Raw genomic sequence first — 9,371 nt, 5'->3', positions numbered from 1 at the left:
GTACCCACATCTCCTACTTGGAGATGACCTATAAAAACTGAAGATGACAACCCCGAGAAGAAGTGATGGCACCATCTTTTCAAAAGTGGTGGCTATGCTGGCTGAGTGATTCTGGGAACTGTAGCTGAAAAAAGCAACTTTTCCTTTGGTATATAATCTTATGAGAATCCAGGTTATGTCACAGCTCTCAAGTTGGTGTACATGCAATAAACAAGAGGACTATTTTCTTATCGCAATTTGTTGGGCTCACCAAGAAAACACTGTAAAGGCACTGCGGCTTCGATAAATTCATAATGGCTAAAGCAGTCCTAAAGCAAGAGAGGAAAGTTGTCTGCTGCCAAGATTAATCTTACCATTAAGTGGAAAAGGGGGTGGGAGGAGTCATATTTAACATGTGAATGTATAATGTATGATTTTATTCTTTAATACTGACAAAGAGTGCATTTGGAAGAGGGAGGTCTTGGAAGGAACAATAAAGCTCTTTGGATCTGTCACTGTAGCAAAGGTTTCCATGCTGAGAAAAGAAGAAGAAAAAGCTTGTCACTGCTATTTCCCCACACCCTCCCATTTTTGTAGCCACACTCCCTCTTTAAAAAAAAAAATTCTATGGGCATCTAGCCTCACTTGAAAGTTTTGTTCTAAACAGGTGCTAGATTATACCCATTGTAGCATCTGACAGGGAGCCCAGCAGGATCATGATGATTATAGTGGTAAGAATTTGCAAGCTGTTCAAGACACTGGAGAATATCAATATCTGGCTTGAGCCTTCTTTTATTGCTGTTTCTCATTTGGCTTGAAAGGCCAATCGGAAATAAAAGCCCTATGCCTGTTGTAGCTGTAAGTCTTGCTCCAGATTAATTCCCATGTGCTTTCTTGATTTCGCAGTTCACACAGCTTGATAGAAGTGGGCAAGAGGTTGGATACATCAAAATGGCAATGAGGAGACATGGCAATTGCATTAAGTATAGTACGCCCATTACTACATGAGTCACATCTTTCTTGTGCAAAAATATTTACAGGAACCTCTGCAGTTGCCCTCATTTTTCACAGAAAACTTGGAATTTATTGTCATGGTGGTAAAATTTATCTGCTTCTATAAAAAAAACTGATAACTTTGCCTCAGGTCAAGATTTCAAAAATTGCCATCAGTACCTCCACCTGAAGAAAAACCCTATGCAATTTGAAAGCTTGCAGAAATTTTTGAACAAATTAAACTGTTCCAAAAAAAAAAAAAAGTATGGTACTTGTCTACTCTGTGTCTTTTTTTCTCTGAAGCTAAGCTAAGCTTGTGTACATTCACACTAAACCGTAGTTTATCATGACAATTTCTGAGGGTCTGAATGTCATTTTGCCCCCACAACTTTGATGGTTCACACAGCTCAATATGCCCCCTCAGTTTTTCATGCTTGCAGCAGCTTCTGAAAAGCCTAACTTAGCATTTAATTACAATACCCCCAGAAATTTTTAGCCCCAAAGAGCAGTTTGTAGAAACAGAAAAGAACTAAAATTTTACTTCCAGCTTCTTAAAATTGTTCAGGGTGTGTATATGCCTAAATCAGATACGGGGGTAAAATTACATTTAAATGTCAAATTACACTCTACAGGAACTTATAGGGGTCTACTTTGCATTTTTGGGTTAAATTGGTGGGTGCTGGAAAGGAATGGGAAAGCCATGCTTTGGACACTGAGAAATCCTGTAGCAGTAAGCCAACCCTTGCCAATCTGTGCCACAACCCATACTTTGGTTAGTTTATTGCTGACAAACCACAGGTAAGACTAGCCACAGTTTGGTAGACTTGGACCAGACCAGCTGCTGTTACTCAAACACAGACGGTAATGCTTCTGAACTAATTGTGGTTATGACAGAAATGCTCAAAACCATAGGAGACTAGGCTTATTTCTGCCACTGTGGTTTATAGTGATTTGAAAGGCAAATAGACAAGATTCAAGACTATTATGGAAGATAAAGAATTCTAACAATTCAAAGGATAGTTGAGTTCTGAACAAATATAAGATATGGAAAATTAATGCCAAATGGTTCAGTGATAAAACCTCTAAATAATACTCCTTCCAAGGTTCTGAGAAACTCAGAAAACTCTTGACACTGCAGTACTGTAGTAGAAGAAGCCAGTGATTATTAAACATTAGGCCTACACATATTTTGGACTACAACTTCCAGATTCCCTTATCATTGAGTATGTTAGTTGGGAATTCTGAGAATTGATGTCCAAAAATCCAAAGACAGAAAACCAGTTACAATAGCACAATTATGGATAGCTTAAATACAAAATCACAGGCCTGGATTCATTCAAGCATGTGCTCAGCTTTTGGGGGGACATGGGAAGAAAGTCATTTCTAAAGACTCTTTGAGTATTTAAAGATTGTCTTTCCTAATCACAGAATAATTACAACCAATCCCTTCATATGAGGTATGAGCGGGGAAGGCTTTTAGAGTAGTGATTGTTTAAGTTATTTAAGAATGATCTAATTCTAGCAATTTGCTGAACATTAAAAATAGATTATTATCTTAATAATACCTACAAACTAAGAGCAGGCTGCTGCTTTGCATTAAATATGGGTCTTCCGCACCTTTTGTTTTAGATTTTTTGTTTGTGTGTTTACAGGTGATCTGCAAACGATTTCTTTATACGAGGTTTATCCTTTAATAAGGATTTGGTCGAAAGGGGGCAGCACGAGATCATTTCTGAGCTTTGATCTGCTTCACAGGGTTGAAAAGGGAAAGAGATCTGCACTCATTCAATTCATCCTGAAGAATGAAAGCAAAAATACATTTTAGTTATTTAGAATAATTGAATAATAATTGAAAAGATGTGTTTTGGGCTTTGAAACTAGTGAGTGCACAGATTAGCAGAGGCTAATTGCATAACATAAGAAGCTTTATATTTTTTAAAACAAACTCAGTGATTGGACAGAAGACTGTTTGAGAATCTCTGGTAAGATGCATTAAACTCCACAACAGAAAAAGGAAGTATATGGCCATTATAAAATGATGCACACAAAGAGTTAGTCCCATAACAGTTCAGTAAAGCTAAAATATTTTATTCTAACATGCTTTTGAGAATTGAACATTATAAAGAGCAGGCTTTTAAAAGTGCACTCTATTGTTTTAATTATACTGTTTTTAACGTACATTTTATAGGTTCTTAATTTAATTTAATCATGTTTTAAATTGTTTTAATGTCATTGATAATTTAATTCTAATGTTAATCTTTTGTATCTTCTTCTTCTTCTTCTTCTTCTTCTTCTTCTTCTTCTTCTTCTTCTTCTTCTTCTTCTTCTTCATCTCCCATCATCTTTGGTGTGTGCTTTCAAGTTGTTTCTGATTTATAGTGACTCTAAGATGAACCTATCATAGGGTTTTCTTGGCAAGCTTTGTTCAGAGGGGGGTTGCCTTTGTCTTCTTCTGAGACTGAGAGAGTGTGAATTGCCCATGGTCACCCAGTGGGTTTCCATGGCCAAACAGTTATTCATACCCTGGGCTCCCGGAGTCCCAGTCTGACACCCATTCCACTGTACTATGCTGGCTCTACTATCACATTGGCTCTGAATCAGCCAAATATAGTCGACAGGCCTCATTTACACAGGAGAAATAATCCAATTTGACTCCACTTCAACTGCCATAGCTCCATGCTATGGAATTCTGGAATTTGTAGTTTGCTCCACTCTGGTGCCACAACAAACTACAAATCCCAAAACTCCATAGCATGGAGCCATGGAAGTTGAAGTGATGTCAAACTGGATTATTTCTCCAGTGCATCTGACATCACAGTTTTCTTGCAGTGAGTTAGGCCTCGCTAGGAATGATATATTGTCTATCAGTAAAAAAGACAGTGCTCTCATCCTGAGATTCTTCTCCCTTGCCCTAAGCACAAAAGAAGATGGGCCTGGGCCTGAGATCTGAGAACCCTACATTAAATCTATGGAGTTTATATAACATTGACTAAGTAAACTGAATTAAGTCTGATATATTTTTTTCTGGTCACTGAGTTACTTTTTTTGTACTGAGGGTAGAATTGTAGTGATTTAATAGGTAACATATTCTAGCTCATAAAATTTTGCACAGGCATTTTAAATAGTCATTGGGTCAAGAATCAAGTTTTTGGCCATTTTTATACCACTGTCTCAGTGGCTGTGTTTTGACCACTCCTGTGTTAAGACACTAGAATTATTGCATGTATGTTGTCTTCTTCAGTGTGGGTGCGCTTCAGTAATCTCCTTTAGTACACAGCCATCTTACAAGGGTAACAGCTGCAGCTTTTTCTCCCCTTCTAATGTCAGAGCTCAGAATAGTTACAAATTACATGTTGGTAGGGGGTGTGGTTCATTTAAATGGCACACAGCCAAGCTCCACATTTTGGCAACTGTTGTTTTTTTTTTTTAGATCATGACCTGGGTACCTGCCACAACCCTTTTTTTGATTATTTATTTAAAAAACACAATTTTGAGGGGCAAAATGTGGGCATTGGTCCCCAAATAAGAATTCTGCCTTGTGAAATGTTCTTTTAGTGCCCAAATCTCTAGCATTGCTGAATGCAAGGCACTGAAAATCATTTGCACCTAGAACTCTTCTGTTTACTGGTTTTGCATTAGCTTGGTTTACTTTGGCTGCTCCTTTTCTTTGGATGCCTAAACTGTGTTTTCAAATGCTCAACTGAAGTTTTAAGTTACTGCAATACTAGAAATTTGAGGACCAAAGGAAAATATCATTGGGGGGCAGAATATATATTTGAGAGGGCAATGCCCTCATTTGCTCTTCCTTCCTGTTGCAACAGTCCTAGGGCACAGTGGGAATGGGAGCTTATCAAAACTATCAGAGTGGAGGCTAACTCTGAAGATGCTTGTAAAAACATTAACTTTGGAAAGGCAAATTTGGGGACAAAATGTTTACTGGACAAATGTAGAAAGCACAACTCACAGGCCACATGAAGTGTCTATGCCCTTGTTTGTAACCCCCCTGAGTCTCCCAAAGCCCCTAAACTTGGAAGTTTAAAAAATTAGTGGGAAAACAAGTAACAGAAAAATGCCATCAAAACACCATTGATAACAGAATTATGACTTAAAGCACATCCTTACTTTGCCAAAATCCTGCCTAAAACAGCTGAGAAAATCAGGAAGTAGGTGCCAGATTTGTATTTTCATCCATATTTTTTTGGCTGAAAAGAATGGAAGTGTGGCCAGCTGGGGTGCAATTGGCTCCCATCAGCTTCACATTGCTCATCTCTGATGTAGATCATGGAAAACGCATTTTGTACTACAACTCCTAGAATCCCCAGCCAGTAGTATAATGGATGGAAAGTCATTTTTCCAAGCACTGGAGGATGTCCTCTTTCATGTTCATGCTCAGATCCTAGTCCAGATTTTTGTTCCATCTACACAGCTACTACTTTGTTAAGGCACTCAGGATGGAAAGCCCCTTATCCCATGTCAATAATTTTCTCTTTCTAGCCTGGAGTGGGGTGAAGGATAGGAATAATGTGGCCCCACTGGATATTTTTGCACTGCAACTTCCAGCATCCTTCACCACTAGCAGTGCTGCCTAGGTTTCCTAGGATTTATAGTCCACCAACAGCTGGAAGGCTACCTGATTCCCACCCTGATTTAATTCAACATTAGACTCTACGAGTAGAGCCATACTACACAATTATAGCAGTTTGATGCCACTTTAATGGCCATGGCTCCATCCCATTCCTTAATGAGAATTAAGAACTATCGGGGGTTAAAGTACTAATGTGCTTTTGCAATATTGCATTAGTTCAGCATTAGGAGCATTTTGTTTTAGTGCTGATTTAGTGCTGACAGTTGTCTTTCCCTCACTTGATCTCTGTTGAATCTGTATCCTAGAAACAATAGATCTGTTATCTTTATTGCTTCCGAGACAGTACAAACACATACAAGTAGAGATACATTCCATTTGAGAAACTACTGGATTAATTTAATCTGACATTGGGAGGAGGATAGAAAAACCTTTGGTAATGCTGGGAGCTCCAAGGAAGCACTTCAGAATGAGGCAAACATGATACAGATCTCCAAAATAAAACCAGTTTGTATAGGTACAAAACCTGGGGCCTCCAAAGACTTTTTCCCCATTTAGGATTATCATAAAATTCTGCTCAGGTATCACTGACCACACTTTCTTGAACACGGGATTAGGGGAGATCCTGGGCTCATACACCTCCATCATCACTTTCTTTATGTGAAAGTGGTGTGCCCAAAGAGAAGTGCTTGGTTGTATGAAGACTCCTCATGTTCAGGGGCATCATCTCTGAAAAAATACCACCTCCAGAATTCCTTGTGCATATGATGGCAGAATAGCTGGTAAAGCACTGGGTTCTGTCCTGGCACAGGGGTGGGACATAAATGAAACACAATAATACAATAATCAAGGACATATATATGCATAATAAAAGCATTTAGGGAAGAGGGGTAACTCACATCAAGTCTTCTGTTGGCAAAGAGCGTGCACTTGTTGTGGTTGCATGCCTTCAAGTAGTTTCTGACTCATGACGACCCTATCATGGGATTTTCTTGGCATGTTTCTTCAGAGGGGGATGGCCCTTGTTGTTGTTTTTGTTTGTTTGTTTCATGCTGGTCTTCGACCGTAATAAAGTACAGTATATTCTATTCTATTCTATTCATCTTCTGAGACTAAAAGAGCATGAATTGCCCAAGACCATCCAATGCGTTTCTATGCCCGAACTGGGCTTTAAACCCTGGTCTCCAGAATCATAGTCCAATGCTCCAACCACTACGGCATGCTGGCTTCACTATTTGTTGTTGTTGTTGTATGCCTTCAAGTCATTTCCAACTTATAGCAACCCTAAGGTTAATCTATCATTAGGTTTTCTTGGCAAGTTACTTCAGAGAGGCCTTGCAACTACCATCCTCTGAGCTTAGTGGGTTTACATGGCTGAACTGGGCTTCGAATCATGGTCTCCAGAGTCCTAGTCCAATACTCAAACCACTATGCCATGCTGTGCTCCATTAGTCACACTTATTACATAGGATTCACAGAACAACAACAACAATCACAACTAGTTTGCAATGAAGTGTGAATGAAATGAATGAAAGCCCTATCTGTTTTTGTTCAATGCAAGTGACTGTGGTTGCAAACAAACAAAGAGGTATTCTGTGTGTCAAGACAGTTAATCCACCTAGCTTTTTTCTCTTCTGAGGGTGAACCTGTAAGAGAAATTGATTAGCGGAGATGATTCATGATTTCATAATGGAAAAAGCAAAAAGCCAGATAAAGATAACATTTGAAATAAAGTGATCCAGTCTGTTTATAAAATGGTTTTAGCTCACTAATCCATTCTGGAAAAAAAATCAATATACTGTACCAACAGGATAAAGCATTAAGTATAGACAAATGGAAATGTAACAAAATTATCAACAAACTTCGTAGGACTTTTCTTCAGGCTGGTTATATTAACAAAATATAACAATTTGGGTGGTTGGGCAGAATGGACAGTAGAACAGTCCTATATAAATAATAGTGTAATTTCAGAAGTGTGAAAAATGTGGTTTAAGAATTTAAGCAGAAACTTTCCATTCATGATTCACGAGACTGCTTGTATAGGATTGGGATGGAGCTTTTCTTTTGTTCATTTTTTCTTTTTTGTAATGGGTAGTTTCCATATTATAAGTTTTCTTATAATGGTCCTCCCAAAATGATGCCCGTGTCTTGAATATGTGTTTCTGAGTGCATAAATAATACACCATCAAACAAAAGCAAGCAGGCAAGCAAATAAACAGCAGCTACTTTGCCAATGATGTAGCATATCTGTGCCTGCCTATTGAAGGAATTAGATGCGATCCCATTGCATTAATGTCAACATGAGCAGAGTTAAGGATAATAGCACACGTATGTATGTGCCTTCAAATCACCTGTCAACTTATAGCAACGCCATTAATTTAATAGGGTTTTTTAAGGCAAAGAATATACAAAGGTGGTTTTGTCAGGTCCTTCCTCTGAAATACAGTGGGCCCTTGGTATCCCCCTGGGATTTGGTTTTAAAATCTGCAATGCTCAAGTCCCATTAAATATAATGGTAGTAAAATGGTGGCCCTTATATAAAATGGCAAAATAAGGAATTTTTGAATTTTTATATTTTTGGATTTTTTCAAGCCATGGATGATTGAATTTCTGGATTAAAAAAAAATCAATGGACTGTATTGCCTATAGCATCTGGTATTTGTTGGTGGTCTCCCATCCAAGTCCTCACCGGTGGTGACCTTCCTTAGTTTCTAAGATCAGACAGGATCTGGTGTCTTTAGGATATTTAGGCAGCAGGACAGAATGCCATAGTGGTCTGAGTGTTGGACTTTGACTCTGGAGACCAGGGTTTGATTGCCAGCTCTGCCATGAAACCCACTGGGTGACCTTGGTCAAGTCACACTCTCTCAGCCTGAAAGCTCCTCTGAGTAAATCCCCTCAGGGCAAATCTTGCCAAGAAAACTCCATGATAGGTCTTTGGGTCACCATAAATCAGAAATGACTTGGCAGGCACACAACAACAACAACAAACAGAAGAGTACAAAAGTAATTATATTCACTTTTCTAATCAAATTAAAGAAAGCTGCTCATCTTGAAATGTGCACTTAGTAGTTTTCTAGAAAGAAGCACTGCTCTTCAAAACCACCAATAAACAAAATAATGGAGAGTAACTGCAGCATATTCATGGAAACAAAAACCAAGGAAGAAATAGGTCACAGACAAAACATGCTAAAGGCAAGTCTGTCTTTTAATGTGCCCGGGCCTTGACTTTCAAGGAGTTCCTGCACACACTTGGAAGGGGAGGCGTGGTGTGCCACTTGGTGGTGACTAATCCTCCTTTTGCCACTGGCACATATAAACATGTTTTTAAAGCTCTTTGTGCAATCAGTAGGGAACGCGTTGTTCTCTTTGTCATCAGCCCAGTGTACTTGTGAGAATGGAAGAACAATGCCAAGAAAGAAGTGCGCGGCAGCTAATTCTGCTGGCTGTGCAAGAGGAACAGAGTATGTTTACCAAGCATTAATAGCTCAGTCCCTCGCCTCCCCCCACATCCCCAAATAAGGAATGGAAAGCTTTAAGCAAAGACCAGAACAAGACAGAAACAGCAGCAACTGGCAGTGAACCACCTCCTGTTTCCTCCTGAAGGTTATTTTTTTTTAAATAACTTTGGTACTTTTATATTTACATGGTCATCTCTGGGAGGCTGCCCCCATTTCTACTTGTGTTTTTCTGAAAGAGGCTGCTGCTGATCTGTCCTTTATTGCAACCAGTCAATTCATTCCCAAGTGTCTCCAGTTAAGAAACGCCAATGGGAGGCAAGCTTAACTCTCCCCTCCATTTTTAGGCCCACAGCCTC

The sequence above is a fragment of the Sceloporus occidentalis genome, unplaced genomic scaffold, assembly GCF_023333645.1.
Source record: "Sceloporus occidentalis isolate IW3139 unplaced genomic scaffold, rSceOcc1.0.p SCAF_7, whole genome shotgun sequence".
Taxonomy (NCBI): Eukaryota; Metazoa; Chordata; class Lepidosauria; order Squamata; family Phrynosomatidae; genus Sceloporus; species Sceloporus occidentalis.
This window is presented reverse-complemented; position numbering follows the sequence as displayed.